Source organism: Drosophila suzukii (assembly GCF_043229965.1).
Source record: "Drosophila suzukii chromosome Y unlocalized genomic scaffold, CBGP_Dsuzu_IsoJpt1.0 scf_Y1, whole genome shotgun sequence".
NCBI lineage: Eukaryota > Metazoa > Arthropoda > Insecta > Diptera > Drosophilidae > Drosophila > Drosophila suzukii.
The window spans coordinates 1,102,157-1,119,596 of NW_027255895.1; the positions used below are offsets into that span (position 1 = coordinate 1,102,157).

General features: G+C 50.9%; 1 long non-coding RNA gene across 1 annotated transcript; it reads right to left on the reverse strand.

Annotated features, from left to right (window-relative positions):
* Positions 1-16,315: 16,315 nt before the first annotated feature.
* Positions 16,316-16,975, reverse strand: LOC139353968 (uncharacterized). The gene is made up of 2 exons (XR_011605029.1): positions 16,809-16,975; positions 16,316-16,754 (listed from the first exon to the last, which is right to left on the reverse strand). It is a non-coding gene; the product is annotated as an uncharacterized lncRNA (long non-coding RNA).
* Positions 16,976-17,440: the final 465 nt, after the last annotated feature.

Genomic DNA, 17,440 nt, shown 5'->3' on the forward strand with positions numbered 1-17,440 from the left:
ACCGCAGCTTCCGTGGTACTTTCTTTATTTTTATGTTTTAGTATTGTGAGGAGTTGAATAACTCCCCACAAATAGAACCAGCAGCAGATGGCCGGCCGCTTACCAGATACGCGGCGAATTCGCGTAGTAACGGCGCGGCGAGGAGAACGAGAGAGTTTGGAGACCAAGGGTGGAGATCGAGAGAGTTTGGAGACCAACGAAGGAGAGCGAGAGAGTTTGGAGACCAATGAAGGAGAGCGAGAGAGATTGGAGACCAAGGATGGAGATCGAGAGAGAATGGAGACTTCGCGGGCAGAGCAAGAGTGCCGTATGCAAAAGGGGATAACGGAACTTCACCGGACTTTGGACTCTCCCGTGAACTTTGGACCGGGAGAGGAAGTGCCACATCTCGGCAGTGGAGCGGCACACAGGCGTGCCACAAGCGGCCCGGGAATCAGCGGGACTGCAGCAGTGGGCGGAGCATCGATTGAAAGCGGTACGTGAAGGAGAAGTGGGTCATCCAGGAGGCACGGACCTTGGACCCAGAGTGGAGAGATAAGGAAAATAACGGTGCTTGGAAGCCCTATATAAGGCCACAGAGCGCTGGCAGCTGGATCAGTCGATCACGAGGAGTCAAACCTTCAAGATCAATTAAAGTACCAAATAAACAGTCAGTCAAGCAAATAATCTACGAGGGAGCTACAACCAAGCGAGTCGTCGGAAGCAGCGCCGTGGGAAGCATACAAGGAGCAAGATCGCCACGTCGAGACGTTCGGGATTAGGACATCAGGAATCTCCGAATCTAGACACAGGCGAGTCGCCCGGCGGGTCTGTCAGAGACAAGCAAAAGAGTCCTACGACGAAGAGCCGTCAGCTTGGGGAGGAAAGTTGTCTGCGACCCAGCGTACCTTGCCCGACCAAGCAGGACCTGGCGTGACGGACGAGCGGTAGATTGATTTGCGGTTTCAAGAGGCGGCAGCCTGGAGAGCCCTGCGAGTACCAGCGACCGCCCAGCTCCCCGAGCGCCAGAACAACGAGATACTGGTCAGAAGACAGCGCAGAGGACATCGACAGCGACGCCAGCAGACATTTCCGGCAGCCACGTTACCATCGCCGCGCGGAGCTCATTGGGGAGCGCAGGAGCGTTGCGGACGTCACGCATTAGGGTGAAGCCGGGTGGAACGTTCGTCTGATCTAGGCGTAAAGCGAAGTGAACCGCTAGACAGCCTCCGGGCGGCAGCCTTGACTGTCAGCGCGAACTGAGCAAGAACCTAGCGGGACCGTCCGGGACAGAGCAAGGGACAGGTATTGCCTCGAAAGGCGTCAGCCTGGAGAGCAAGGCTTGTTCACCCTAGTCTGAGAACGGTAACGCTTCCCTAAGCCCACAAGGCCGAACTCTCTGCGGGTCTAAGGCGCAACAAGCGACCCCGAGGCAACGCGTCGGCAAGCAAGCAGAGGCGGCCACTACGAGCGTCCCGAGACCCAGGATCCAGAGGAGGACGAGTCAACGCGTCGAGGAGCCAGAAAGAGGAGCGCCAGCAGCCGGCGGAACCAGAGCCAAGAGATACCGAAGCCAGCCCAGCCACACACCCGCTGTACTAATACCACGAGAATAAATCCCACTGTTACCATTTGAACACTTTGGTTTCTTACTGATCTACGGGCAATCACGTCATATAAATTTGGTGGGACGAACGCACAATCTTCTGAGCTAGCCGCACGAATCTCGTAGCGAGCAGACACACAAAATCAGTTCGTTACATCTGGCGCCCAACGTTGGACCCATACCAAGATGTAAGCACGGGAACCAAATGCTGCTGGTCATGATAGACAGGTTTTCGAAATGGACGGAACTGGTGCCCCTACGCAGTGCGACGGCAGAGTCGCTCAAGAAGGCGTTTAGGGAGCGCATAATCGCAAGGTACGGGGTCCCGAAGGTGGTCATAACGGACAATGGAGTACAGTTTGCAAGCCGCATATTTAAAAATTTCCTGGCTGAGATGGGTATCAGTCAACAATTCACCGCGCCATACACACCACAAGAGAATCCAACCGAACAAGCAAACAGAACGGTCAAGACCATGATTGCGCAGTTCGCAGGGCCGGACCAGAGAAACTGGGACGAGAAGTGGCCGGAGATTATGCTAGCAGTGAACACGAGCACATCGGAATCCACCGGCCATACACCGGCGTTTCTTTCCCAGGGAAGGGAACCACGTCTACCCAGCAGCCTATACGATAAGGAAACCCTAGAAACTGGACGAGCTACGGAGACCCCTGAGGAAAATGCCAACAAACTAAGAGAGGTATTCGAGATCGTGCGGCGAAATATGGAAAAGGCGTCCCAGGACCAAGCCAGACACTACAATCTGAGAAGGAGACAATGGTCACCAGCGGTGGGCGATATAGTGTGGGCCAAAGAACATCACCTGTCCAAAGCGGCTGAAGGATTCGCTGCAAAACTAGCCCCGAGGTACGATGGCCCTTACCAGGTGGTAGATTTCGTCTCTCCAGTGATCTGCAAAATTCGCCACACACAGTCGAAGAAAGAAAGGACAGTTCACGTTGGCGAGCTCAAGCAACAACAAAACGAGCAGACAGCAGAAACGTCAGGTACGAGGCGACAGGATTAGGCGTCAGGCCGAAGCGAGAGTCATCAATACGCCACACGGAAAGGACAATCAGCGTAGCACAAGGACATGGATAAGGATTTCACGTTGATCCAGACTGCGAGGCTACAGGATTATGCGTCAGGCCTAAGCGAGAGTCATCCACAAGCCACGCAGAAAGATCAACCATAAGGATAGGTCGCAAGGACATGGATAAGGAATTCACATTGATCCAGTCTGCGAGGCCACAGGATTATGCGTCAGGCCTAAGCGAGAGTCATCCACACGCCACGCAGAAAGGACAATTACAAGGATAGGTCACAAGGACGTGGATAAGGAATTCACATTGATCCAGTCTGCGAGGCCACAGGATTATGCGTCAGGCCTAAGCGAGAGTCATCCACACGCCACGCAGAAAGGACAATTACAAGGATAGGGCACAAGGACGTGGATAAGGATGGATGGTGATCCCGACCGCAAGGCAACAGGATTCATCGTCGGGCAGTTGCCAGAGTCATCCGAGATTACGCCAGGCGGAAAGGACACTTACGAGGACGACACAAAGACACGAGTAAAGATAAGGGATCCAACCGCAAGGCAGCAGGATTCAGCGTCGGGCAGTTGCCAGAGTCATCCGCGATCACGCCAGGCGGGAGGGACACTTACAAAACGGCACAAGGATACGGGTAACATGTAGGGATCCAACCGCAAGGCATCAGGATTCAGCGTCGGGCAGTGGCCAGAGTCACCCGCGTTTACGCCAGGCAGGAGGGACACTTACAAAACATCATAAGGATACGGGTAACATATAGGGATCCACCCGCGATGGCAACAGGATTCAGCGTCGGGCAGTTGCCAGAGTCATCCGGGTTTAGGCCAAGCGGGGAGGAAACGGACAAGGTCGACAAAAATAGTAGCGAAAGCATATCACGTACCCCAAGGACACCCGAAGGATACCCTAAGTGTGCCCGAAATATACCCGAAGGACACCCCAACAACACCTCTAAAGGATACCCAAAGGACACCCGAAGGATACCCTAAGTGTGCCCAAACTATACCCGAAGGATACCCAAAGGACACCCGAAGGATGCCCTAAGTGTGCCCAAAGGATACCCAAAGGACACCCGAAGGATACCCTAAGTGTGCCCAAACTATACCCGAAGGATACCCTAAGTGTTCCCAAACTATACCCGAAGGACGCCCCAACAATACCTCTAAGTGTACCCAAAGGACACCCGAAGGATACCCTAGGGATAGCCCAACGATACCCCAAGGATACCTAAGGATACCCCAATAGGACTCGAAAGACACCTCAAGGATACCCCAATAATAACCCAAGGACACCAAGGACACCAACCAGGAACGCCCCGAAGCAAGGTGTAGGCCCAAGGACAACTTCCAAGAATACTCACCAAAGGTGATCAAGTTAATTACGGAACCGGGAGGTACAACGCACCGCAGCATCCAGAGTGCCACGGTGATCTGAGGGAATACAACATGTGGTTTACGAAGAAAGGGGGAAGACGGTACAGCAAAGAGAGCTGTACCGTAAGAGAGCGAGCGCCCCAAAGAAAGGACATAACGGTATCGGGCAAAAGGAAGGCGCGCAACCGAGGTTTCATGTATGGGGAGCCTGGCGACGGTCGAGCACTAAAATTCAGAACACCATCATGAGCACACGCGTCACCAGAGCCGAAGCACGCAGGAGGATGGCGGCCCTCCAGGAACCTCGCACGGGGCAAGGATGGTCGGAGACCCGGCCTACCCGAGCTCCGCGGCGGGCCCTGGAGCGGACCCGAGACGAGGACTCCGCACCGGAACCCGCGGTGAGCTCCGACAGCGACGTGGAGGTGATCGGCGATCCCGCCGTCGAGGAGAGAGAGTGGCGACTCCGGAAGGCGGAGTCATCCGCGATCACGCCAGGCGGGAGGGACACTTACAAAACGGCACAAGGATACGGGTAACATGTAGGGATCCAACCGCAAGGCATCAGGATTCAGCGTCGGGCAGTGGCCAGAGTCACCCGCGTTTACGCCAGGCAGGAGGGACACTTACAAAACATCATAAGGATACGGGTAACATATAGGGATCCACCCGCGATGGCAACAGGATTCAGCGTCGGGCAGTTGCCAGAGTCATCCGGGTTTAGGCCAAGCGGGGAGGAAACGGACAAGGTCGACAAAAATAGTAGCGAAAGCATATCACGTACCCCAAGGACACCCGAAGGATACCCTAAGTGTGCCCGAAATATACCCGAAGGACACCCCAACAACACCTCTAAAGGATACCCAAAGGACACCCGAAGGATACCCTAAGTGTGCCCAAACTATACCCGAAGGATACCCAAAGGACACCCGAAGGATGCCCTAAGTGTGCCCAAAGGATACCCAAAGGACACCCGAAGGATACCCTAAGTGTGCCCAAACTATACCCGAAGGATACCCTAAGTGTTCCCAAACTATACCCGAAGGACGCCCCAACAATACCTCTAAGTGTACCCAAAGGACACCCGAAGGATACCCTAGGGATAGCCCAACGATACCCCAAGGATACCTAAGGATACCCCAATAGGACTCGAAAGACACCTCAAGGATACCCCAATAATAACCCAAGGACACCAAGGACACCAACCAGGAACGCCCCGAAGCAAGGTGTAGGCCCAAGGACAACTTCCAAGAATACTCACCAAAGGTGATCAAGTTAATTACGGAACCGGGAGGTACAACGCACCGCAGCATCCAGAGTGCCACGGTGATCTGAGGGAATACAACATGTGGTTTACGAAGAAAGGGGGAAGACGGTACAGCAAAGAGAGCTGTACCGTAAGAGAGCGAGCGCCCCAAAGAAAGGACATAACGGTATCGGGCAAAAGGAAGGCGCGCAACCGAGGTTTCATGTATGGGGAGCCTGGCGACGGTCGAGCACTAAAATTCAGAACACCATCATGAGCACACGCGTCACCAGAGCCGAAGCACGCAGGAGGATGGCGGCCCTCCAGGAACCTCGCACGGGGCAAGGATGGTCGGAGACCCGGCCTACCCGAGCTCCGCGGCGGGCCCTGGAGCGGACCCGAGACGAGGACTCCGCACCGGAACCCGCGGTGAGCTCCGACAGCGACGTGGAGGTGATCGGCGATCCCGCCGTCGAGGAGAGAGAGTGGCGACTCCGGAAGGCGGAGTCATCCGCGATCACGCCAGGCGGGAGGGACACTTACAAAACGGCACAAGGATACGGGTAACATGTAGGGATCCAACCGCAAGGCATCAGGATTCAGCGTCGGGCAGTGGCCAGAGTCACCCGCGTTTACGCCAGGCAGGAGGGACACTTACAAAACATCATAAGGATACGGGTAACATATAGGGATCCACCCGCGATGGCAACAGGATTCAGCGTCGGGCAGTTGCCAGAGTCATCCGGGTTTAGGCCAAGCGGGGAGGAAACGGACAAGGTCGACAAAAATAGTAGCGAAAGCATATCACGTACCCCAAGGACACCCGAAGGATACCCTAAGTGTGCCCGAAATATACCCGAAGGACACCCCAACAACACCTCTAAAGGATACCCAAAGGACACCCGAAGGATACCCTAAGTGTGCCCAAACTATACCCGAAGGATACCCAAAGGACACCCGAAGGATGCCCTAAGTGTGCCCAAAGGATACCCAAAGGACACCCGAAGGATACCCTAAGTGTGCCCAAACTATACCCGAAGGATACCCTAAGTGTTCCCAAACTATACCCGAAGGACGCCCCAACAATACCTCTAAGTGTACCCAAAGGACACCCGAAGGATACCCTAGGGATAGCCCAACGATACCCCAAGGATACCTAAGGATACCCCAATAGGACTCGAAAGACACCTCAAGGATACCCCAATAATAACCCAAGGACACCAAGGATACCAACCAGGAACGCCCCGAAGCAAGGTGTAGGCCCAAGGACAACTTCCAAGAATACTCACCAAAGGTGATCAAGTTAATTACGGAACCGGGAGGTACAACGCACCGCAGCATCCAGAGTGCCACGGTGATCTGAGGGAATACAACATGTGGTTTACGAAGAAAGGGGGAAGACGGTACAGCAAAGAGAGCTGTACCGTAAGAGAGCGAGCGCCCCAAAGAAAGGACATAACGGTATCGGGCAAAAGGAAGGCGCGCAACCGAGGTTTCATGTATGGGGAGCCTGGCGACGGTCGAGCACTAAAATTCAGAACACCATCATGAGCACACGCGTCACCAGAGCCGAAGCACGCAGGAGGATGGCGGCCCTCCAGGAACCTCGCACGGGGCAAGGATGGTCGGAGACCCGGCCTACCCGAGCTCCGCGGCGGGCCCTGGAGCGGACCCGAGACGAGGACTCCGCACCGGAACCCGCGGTGAGCTCCGACAGCGACGTGGAGGTGATCGGCGATCCCGCCGTCGAGGAGAGAGAGTGGCGACTCCGGAAGGCGGAGTCATCCGCGATCACGCCAGGCGGGAGGGACACTTACAAAACGGCACAAGGATACGGGTAACATGTAGGGATCCAACCGCAAGGCATCAGGATTCAGCGTCGGGCAGTGGCCAGAGTCACCCGCGTTTACGCCAGGCAGAAGGGACACTTACAAAACATCATAAGGATACGGGTAACATATAGGGATCCACCCGCGATGGCAACAGGATTCAGCGTCGGGCAGTTGCCAGAGTCATCCGGGTTTAGGCCAAGCGGGGAGGAAACGGACAAGGTCGACAAAAATAGTAGCGAAAGCATATCACGTACCCCAAGGACACCCGAAGGATACCCTAAGTGTGCCCGAAATATACCCGAAGGACACCCCAACAACACCTCTAAAGGATACCCAAAGGACACCCGAAGGATACCCTAAGTGTGCCCAAACTATACCCGAAGGATACCCAAAGGACACCCGAAGGATGCCCTAAGTGTGCCCAAAGGATACCCAAAGGACACCCGAAGGATACCCTAAGTGTGCCCAAACTATACCCGAAGGATACCCTAAGTGTTCCCAAACTATACCTGAAGGACGCCCCAACAATACCTCTAAGTGTACCCAAAGGACACCCGAAGGATACCCTAGGGATAGCCCAACGATACCCCAAGGATACCTAAGGATACCCCAATAGGACTCGAAAGACACCTCAAGGATACCCCAATAATAACCCAAGGACACCAAGGATACCAACCAGGAACGCCCCGAAGCAAGGTGTAGGCCCAAGGACAACTTCCAAGAATACTCACCAAAGGTGATCAAGTTAATTACGGAACCGGGAGGTACAACGCACCGCAGCATCCAGAGTGCCACGGTGATCTGAGGGAATACAACATGTGGTTTACGAAGAAAGGGGGAAGACGGTACAGCAAAGAGAGCTGTACCGTAAGAGAGCGAGCGCCCCAAAGAAAGGACATAACGGTATCGGGCAAAAGGAAGGCGCGCAACCGAGGTTTCATGTATGGGGAGCCTGGCGACGGTCGAGCACTAAAATTCAGAACACCATCATGAGCACACGCGTCACCAGAGCCGAAGCACGCAGGAGGATGGCGGCCCTCCAGGAACCTCGCACTGGGCAAGGATGGTCGGAGACCCGGCCTACCCGAGCTCCGCGGCGGGGCCTGGAGCGGACCCGAGACGAGGACTCCGCACCGGAACCCGCGGTGAGCTCCGACAGCGACGTGGAGGTGATCGGCGATCCCGCCGTCGAGGAGAGAGAGTGGCGACTCCGGAAGGCGGCGGCGGGCGGTCGGATACCGCGCGGGACGACGGACGTCGGAGGAGAGGAACTCCCGAGGAGCCACTCGGAGGCGGTTTGTCGGGCCACCGAGGAGTCTCAGAAGCGGTTCCGAGACCGGGAGCCGTCGGACGAGGAGCAGCAACGGTCGACGGAGGAGGAGGCGAGATGGCAGGCGGCGCGGTGGCATGCCCGCTTGCGAGAGGCGGAGGAAGAAGAGCGACGTCTGTGGGAGGCACCGGTGGAGGACGCGTGGGAGGTGCCACTCACCCCCAGATACGCGGCCGAGGAACCCAGTCCGAGGGACGAGGACGAGTACGAACCACGCGCGCCATCCCCTCCGCGGTGGTTACCCGAGGTGCCACCCACTCCCCGCTACGAGGGGGAGTGGCTCACGGACGGCGCTCGAGACGGCGACGATGGAGCACCGTTGGCCACGCCGCCGTGGAGGCCGGCCCGGCCACCCACGCCGCGATACACGAGCCACGACGACCGGAGGAGCAGACGCCGAGCGAGGAGTCGACCGCGCAGCCGATGCCGCAACCGCAGGAGGAGGACGTCCACCAGGCAAGGGCGGAGGAGCCGTCGGTGGTGCGGACGGAGGTGCCGGCGGCGCACGTGAGCCACAGCACACGGGCGTTCGAGGCCGAGGGCATGCGGTGGCGGCAGCAGACGGTGACATGGACGTGGCCCGAGGGGCCCGCGACAGGACCGACGAAGGAGGTTCCCAGGATATGGGAGGAGGGGGCACCCAAGTTGAACCCTCGGGACCCCCGGACGAGGAGCCGACAGGATGCGTGGGTCCCGCCGACACCAAGCACGGGCCCGCCAACACCGGCGACACCGGAGTCGCGGGCATCCGGGTTTTCACGCAATAAATAAACGAAAAAAAAAATCACAAAAAACAACACAAGGTTTTTCCCAAGCAACAAGAGAAGGGGTACGGGGCCAAGAGTTTGATTGGGGTGGCTGGAAGAAGAACGGGGCATGCATGGGCCACTCCAGCAACCTGTAAGTCAAATGGTCTTAGTCCAGGAAGAAGAAATTAACGTCAATTACTTACCTGCTGTCCCGGTTGCAAAGTGAATGCGAAGTCCTCTCCGCACCCGCTCTCGAGAGCTGCCAATATGGAGTCCGATGCAGCCGATAGAGGACGAGTGAAGGGCGAGAGAGGACGAAAGGAGAGAGAAGGATAAGATGAGAAGGAGTAGAGGAAATGTAAAAGGAACTTACCCATGAAAATTTGCAAAATCACCACGAGCCAGGGAAGGGGGCGCCTCGATAGGCGATCGATTGGCACTGGACGATAGTGCGATCGATGGGCACACGACAATGGAAATATCGGCCAAGGTGGAAATATCGCAAACGAGCAGGTGGCAACGCCGCACCGTCGGTTTCGATATGCGAATAAATATCGATCACGCACGAACGGTGTGACCAGGCGGAGGAAACATGGAAAGGAGTGAGACGCAGCAATGAGCAGCGAGCTGGGGATCGATAGCCCAGGAGTATCGATGTCCCAGTGGGAACACAGGAAATATCGTCGCGGGAGATTTAAAGTTGCTACGAGGAGGATGACCCCCGCTGTAGAAACTCAAGGGAGTTAAGAGCGTCGAGGGAGCATCGAGGGAGCAACGAGGGAGCGCCGCGGCAATCACAAGGACTCAAAGGCTAGGATGAGCAAGGAAACGCCGGAGAGTAGGAACCAGTCTTAAATGTTTCCCGAAGTAAGGGGGGAATGTGAGGAGTTGAATAACTCCCCACAAATAGAACCAGCAGCAGATGGCCGGCCGCTTACCAGATACGCGGCGAATTCGCGTAGTAACGGCGCGGCGAGGAGAACGAGAGAGTTTGGAGAGCAAGGGTGGAAATCGAGAGAGTTTGGAGACCAACGAAGGAGAGCGAGAGAGTTTGGAGACCAATGAAGGAGAGCGAGAGAGATTGGAGACCAAGGATGGAGATCGAGAGAGAATGGAGACTTCGCGGGCAGAGCAAGAGTGCCGTATGCAAAAGGGGATAACGGAACTCCACCGGACTTTGGACTCTCCCGTGAACTTTGGACCGGGAGAGGAAGTGCCACATCTCGGCAGTGGAGCGGCACACAGGCGTGCCACAAGCGGCCCGGGAATCAGCGGGACTGCAGCAGTGGGCGGAGCATCGATTGAAAGCGGTACGTGAAGGAGAAGTGGGTCATCCAGGAGGCACGGACTTTGGACCCAGAGTGGAGAGATCCAGCGTGCCGTGCGCAAAAGGGAAATAACGGTGCTTGGAGGCCCTATATAAGGCCGCAGAGCGCTGGCAGCTGGATCAGTCGATCACGAGGAGTCAAACCTTCAAAATCAATTAAAGTACCAAATAAACAGTCAGTCAAGCAAATAATCTACGAGGGAGCTACAACCAAGCGAGTCGTCAGAAGCAGCGCCGTGGGAAGCATACAAGGAGCAAGATCGCCACGTCGAGACGTTCGGGATTAGGACATCAGGAATCTCCGAATTGAGACACAGGTTGCTGAGTTCTGAAGGGCATCACGCGGCTAAGTCAAGGCGTTTGTTTTCTAACTTTGTCACGACCACACCCTGGCGAGTCGCCCGGCGGGTCTGTCAGAGACAAGCAAAAGAGTCCTACGACGAAGAGCCGTCAGCTTGGGGAGGAAAGTTGTCTGCGACCCAGCGTACCTTGCCCGACCAAGCAGGACCTGGCGTGACGGACGAGCGGTAGATCGATTTGCGGTTTCAAGAGGCGGCAGCCTGGAGAGCCCTGCGATTACCGGCGAAGTTCCCGAGCAGCGACCGCCCAGCTCCCCGAGCGCCAGAACAACGAGATACTGGTCAGAAGACAGCGCAGAGGACATCGACAGCGACGCCAGCAGACATTTCCGGCAGCCACGTTACCATCGCCGCGCGGAGCTCATTGGGGAGCGCAGGAGCGTCGCGGACGTCACGCATTAGGGTGAAGCCGGTTGGAACGTTCGTCTGCTCTAGGCGTAAAGCGAAGTGAACCGCTAGACAGCCTCCGGGCGGCAGCCTTGACTGTCAGCGCGAACTGAGCAAGAACCTAGCGGGACCGTCCGGGACAGAGCAAGGGACAGGTATTGCCTCGAAAGGCGTCAGCCTGGAGAGCAAGGCTTGTTCACCCTAGTCTGAGAACGGTGACGCTTCCCTAAGCCCACAAGGCCGAACTCTCTGCGGGTCTAAGGCGCAACAAGCGACCCCGAGGCAACGCGTCGAGCGTCCCGAGACCCAGGATCCAGAGGAGGACGAGTCAACGCGTCGAGGAGCCAGAAAGAGGAGCGCCAGCAGCCGGCGGAACCAGAGGCAAGAGATACCGAAGCCAGCCCAGCCACACACCCGCTGTACTAATACCACGAGAATAAATCCCACTGTTACCATTTGAACACTTTGTTTTCTCACTGATCTACGGGCAATCACGTCATATAAATTTGGTGGGACGAACGCACAATCTTCTGAGCTAGCCGCACGAATCTCGTAGCGAGCAGACACACAAAATCAGTTCGTTACAGTATGTATAGGGTTTGCTTATTTTCCCTTACCTGTTTGTTTTTGTTGCTGCTACTACAGAAGGTACGCGCAACATCTCGGAAAGTTTTTTTCTTCTTTATCCGGGAGAAAGTAACGCAAGCCGTGTACGTGCTTTTTTTTAGTTGGCAAACTTTTTTGATTTTGTGGGGTTGAAGTAAAATTGAAACAAAGGATCTGCGATGTGGCAGTATACGTACACACGCGGGTGAAATGCTGATGCTTACTTTCCCTACCGATTTACTAGCATAATTTATCCAGTACTCAAAGTCTTTGATATCGCGCTTGATACAATAGCAATACAATCAATTTAGGGTGTAACAGTAGAACTTAAAAAGGAACTTTGAGGAGGAAAGTGTAGGGTAAGGTTATGAACTCGTCAAATCTCATAAGTGACGTCACGGCAAAAATGAAAATAATTGTAGTAGATTTCTTTTATCGTGCCAACAATGTATTTACAATAATATTAATAAGTGGTTCGTAAGATAATTTTGAATTAAAAGGTGAAGTAAGAATTATAAAACCGATTTATGTGTTTCAGCAGTGCCAGAGTAAAGATTGGTGGAAAACCAAGTCAGATTAATATATACAAGTATAAATAAGATCTGTAGCAATGGTTGAAAGTGACACAATTATATTTCCAACAGTTCCTAATAGGGTATGGTGACAAAATTTTGTAGGGTATGAGATTTAACTTCTTTTTGGTATTTTTTGGTATTACAGTCGATTACTAAAAAATTAATTATTTGTCGTAGATTTTTCTGAACTAGAAATTGATCAATTTCATTTTATCAATTTAAACCCAGAATTCAATTTGTTCTCCATTATAAGCATTTTAACCTTCTCTTAAAGATAAAATAAATAATTTTTACATTTGCATGGAGTTTTAGTGTGTATTTATCAGTTCGTCACCTTACCCTGTAACTTGTAAAAGTGAAAACAAATTTAGGATTAGGCCAAGTGCTGAATTTTACCATCGAACTGGAATATGCTCAATAGATGTCAGTAACTTTCTGCTCTTAAACGTTTGAAAAATATTAATTTTCGGAAAAGTGACATTAAAAAAACGAATCGTTTTTTACTACACCCTACACTACCCCACTTATTCAATTAATAATCGTTGTCACTGTGTAGACATATGTGTTTACTTCTTATCCTTATCCTTACTACAATTTTGAGCAATGTGGCCGTTCTGACGCTTATGGTAAACAACATTTCGCAATGGCTGACAGCCGGTTTTCACCTGCGAAGTTAACACACTGCGACAGAACAAATAACGGGAATTATGTGCTTATGGGTCACGGGCTCATTCATCATCCGCTCTGCCATTTTGTTCCGCACTCGTCCGTATACCGTCATCAATCTATTTTGCCATTTTTTTTTGGATAGTTGTATAATTTATTGCCTCCTGGGCATGTTTTTGTTTTACTCGCTGGAAAGGTGTTGCTGAAAATGTAACAACAATTGTAACATTTTGTCCTTTTCAATTTCTTGGCTGTCGGACAAAACAAAAGTTTCAAAATGTATAAAATTGGCAATTATTCAAACTGCAGTCAGACAAGTTTTTGCAGTCTCACGTGGGGGCTTTTCAGATGCCAGGTGTTTCAGGAATAATTAAATTTACCCCAGATTCGGTTTGCCTGAAAACGGACTTCTGGGGTAATTTTTTTGGGAATAATATGTGGAAGAACGTTTGATTGGTTGTCGGCTAACAAACTTAAAGGGATATTCCGAAATCTTTATATAAATTGCAGATGGTCGGCTTAAATAGTTAATATACGCATAATACGATGTCCTCTTTATAAGTGCAAATGGCCTAAAACGCTGTGCCGCTGTTGACGTCAGCAGAGCAGTCGGCGCAGCGTAGAAGACTGCCCACGAAAACGATCGTGCAACAAAGAGAGGCAGATACTCGGATATTTCCCTCTCTTTCTTGTCTTATAATAATGTCTGCACTCCGTGCTCGCAGAGACAAATTTCGGCCGGTCCGTTATTTTTTTTTGCGTCTCTCCGTTATGTTCGGCTAGCGACTAATATTTCGGCGGAAAAATTTTCGTGGAGCAGCGACATGTGAATGCTTTAATATTTTAGGAGCATTATTGTGTATCGAAAATATACAACTTATATTGTTTTATAAAAGTAAATTATTTGATTATAGTAAAATTAAGTAATTTGGATTTACTTATAATGTTATGTTTACTTATTATACATTTTTATTACAATATATTTTTTTAGTGTAATTATAGAAAATTAGTCCGTTAAAATTGATTTCAATATTTAAAACATTAGTAGTATTAGTATTAACCTTTTTAAAAAATTCGTATTGTATTTCTTACTTAAGAAGTACAAATTATATAGTCGGATATATTTCGCCTTAGAAAGGGTATAAGTGCAGTGGCACGCGCCAACAGCGAAGAGAAAACAAAAGAAATCAAGTAAAGGGGTGAGAAGACTTGGTGCATTCTGTTTGAGTGATTGAAAGGGAAGCATCCATGTTAATTGTGCGCAGCAGAGTTACTTTAGTCGTCTCTTTAAGTTAATATAATAAAGTCAGGTAAGTTAAGTTTTAGATGTTGTGCATTGATCTTAGTTTAAAGTACGTAAATTTTAAAGGTATTCAATGGGTTCCGTTAGCCGAAAGTGGATGACGAAATGCTTTGATCCAATAAAAATCCTGCAAAGGGTTAAACACAGCTATAAAAGGTAAATATACAATTAAACAAATAAAACGCATTTTTTAAACATATGTTTTTTCAGGAGCGTTGGCAAAGGATTCAGAGGACCCGGACAAAGGTTTAAGGACGGCGATGACTAACGTTTAAAATAAGCTTACGAAGCAAAAAAAACAGAAACAATAATTGTACAATTTTTGAAAATCTAAATAATACCATATAATTAAAATGAATTAAAATGAAATTAAATATGTATGTATTTTAAATTCTATATTTTTATAATTGAAAACTCAAGGAAAAATTCTGATTTTCCCAAGTGATTCACTTGGGACGTGTCCCTTGCAAGTGATTTCACAAGTGAAAACTCAAGGAAAAATTCTGATTTTCCCAAGTGATTCACTTGGGACGTGTCCCTTGCAAGTGATTTCACAAGTGAAAACTCAAGGAAAAATTCTGATTTTCCCAAGTGATTCACTTGGGACGTGTCGCCGGCACGTGACAGGCCATACGAAAAATGAGTATAAGGAACAAGTGAAATCCCGTAGGACTTCGAAAAATTTTCATTTGAATTTTCACTTGTGAAAATGCGGACATCCCATACAATTTTCTATATGGAGCGTCACTTGTTCTTCACTTGTGCACGAGGACATGTCCCAGGTGATTCCCAAGGTGATTCACAAGTGAAACTTTTTTTTTTCAACTGAAGGGTAGTTACAAGCTACTCATGCCTTTGAATGATAATGCTATTCATGTGATTTCAGTTCAACAAAACAAAGTTGTCGAAAGTTGTTACGATTACATACCTGTTGTGCTAAGAGTATACCAAAGATTTAAGGTGTAGATTCAACACTCAATAATATAAAGACTATTCTTTCAATTCAGACTGAGTATTCAATTAATACTTTCCAAAGTATTAAATGTAAACTTTGATTGTATGTAATTGGTTTAAAAATAATACCTCAAATCCAAATTCAAAACTCTTTAATATAGAAAGGTGGTTAAAGTATATACTTTGGAAAGTATTAATTTAATACTCATTCTATGGACGCCAAATCGATACTCAATAGTGTAAAATTTATGTAACAATAGTTGCTTTTTGATGACTATTTTTTTGGTGTACCGTTGACAGAAAAGAGATTTTTAGTACCTAAAGGAAGCCAAACTTAATAGTTTTATGTGCCCTTTAAATTAAAAGGTAATTTCCATGCCCTTGACGCAACCCTCTTCATTTAAGCCCAAGAGCGGGCAATTGGCTTTGCACACAGCCTCTCTCTTCGCTTCTCACAGTGTGCAGCTGGACGCTCCTCAGCAAGTGTCATCCTCTTAAGTGGCTGTCGCTCTTGCCCCTTTTAAATTGGCTTTAATTTATTCGATTTGCGAGGGCACTTTATACGAATAATTTATGCACCGCATCAAAATTTCAAGAGTCGAACAAGCGGCCGAGGCTAAGATAGAGGCAAGTTCCAAAATTGTATACAAATGGCAGCCTCCTGTTGCTGTCCTGCGCTCAACAGGATGATGGAACAATAACAACAGCAGCAGCAACAAAGGCTCCAATTTGCCTTCCCTTTATGCGATTTTCGCTGACACCTCTCACCTTTGTAAGCACGAACATAGCGAGTGACTCCAAGAAAAACCCAGATATAGCTGTCTGCCAACCGAGAGAAGCGGTCTGCTTCAAGACGGAGTGGAAATCATGGCCATAATGGCAACTTGTGCGCTCCAACACTTCCAGCCCCCCTTATTATCCCGATCCCATCCGAAAAACCAGAGCCCCAGCGATGAGTTCATTGTGCGTTTTGTGCTCCGGCTCGTCCTTGACTATGCATGACACACTGATAGCATTTTATTGGATGCTTTCTACACTTTAAGAAAAAGGGCATGCGGTGGCGGCAGCAGACGGTGACATGGACGTGGCCCGAGGGGCCCGCGACAGGACCGACGAAGGAGGTTCCCAGGATATGGGAGGAGGGGGCACCCAAGTTGAACCCTCGGGACCCCCGGACGAGGAGCCGACAGGATGCGTGGGTCCCGCCGACACCAAGCACGGGCCCGCCAACACCGGCGACACCGGAGTCGCGGGCATCCGGGTTTTCACGCAATAAATAAACGAAAAAAAAAATCACAAAAAACAACACAAGGTTTTTCCCAAGCAACAAGAGAAGGGGTACGGGGCCAAGAGTTTGATTGGGGTGGCTGGAAGAAGAACGGGGCATGCATGGGCCACTCCAGCAACCTGTAAGTCAAATGGTCTTAGTCCAGGAAGAAGAAATGAACGTCAATTACTTACCTGCTGTCCCGGTTGCAAAGTGAATGCGAAGTCCTCTCCGCACCCGCTCTCGAGAGCTGCCAATATGGAGTCCGATGCAGCCGATAGAGGACGAGTGAAGGGCGAGAGAGGACGAAAGGAGAGAGAAGGATAAGATGAGAAGGAGTAGAGGAAATGTAAAAGGAACTTACCCATGAAAATTTGCAAAAACACCACGAGCCAGGGAAGGGGGCGCCTCGATAGGCGATCGATTGGCACTGGACGATAGTGCGATCGATGGGCACACGACAATGGAAATATCGGCCAAGGTGGAAATATCGCAAACGAGCAGGTGGCAACGCCGCACCGTCGGTATCGATATGCGAATAAATATCGATCACGCACGAACGGTGTGACCAGGCGGAGGAAACATGGAAAGGAGTGAGACGTAGCAATGAGCAGCGAGCTGGGGATCGATAGCCCAGGAGTATCGATGTCCCAGTGGGAACACAGGAAATATCGTCGCGGGAGATTTAAAGTTGCTACGAGGAGGATGACCCCCGCTGTAGAAACTCAAGGGAGTTAAGAGCGTCGAGGGAGCATCGAGGGAGCAACGAGGGAGCGCCGCGGCAATCACAAGGACTCAAAGGCTAGGATGAGCAAGGAAACGCCGG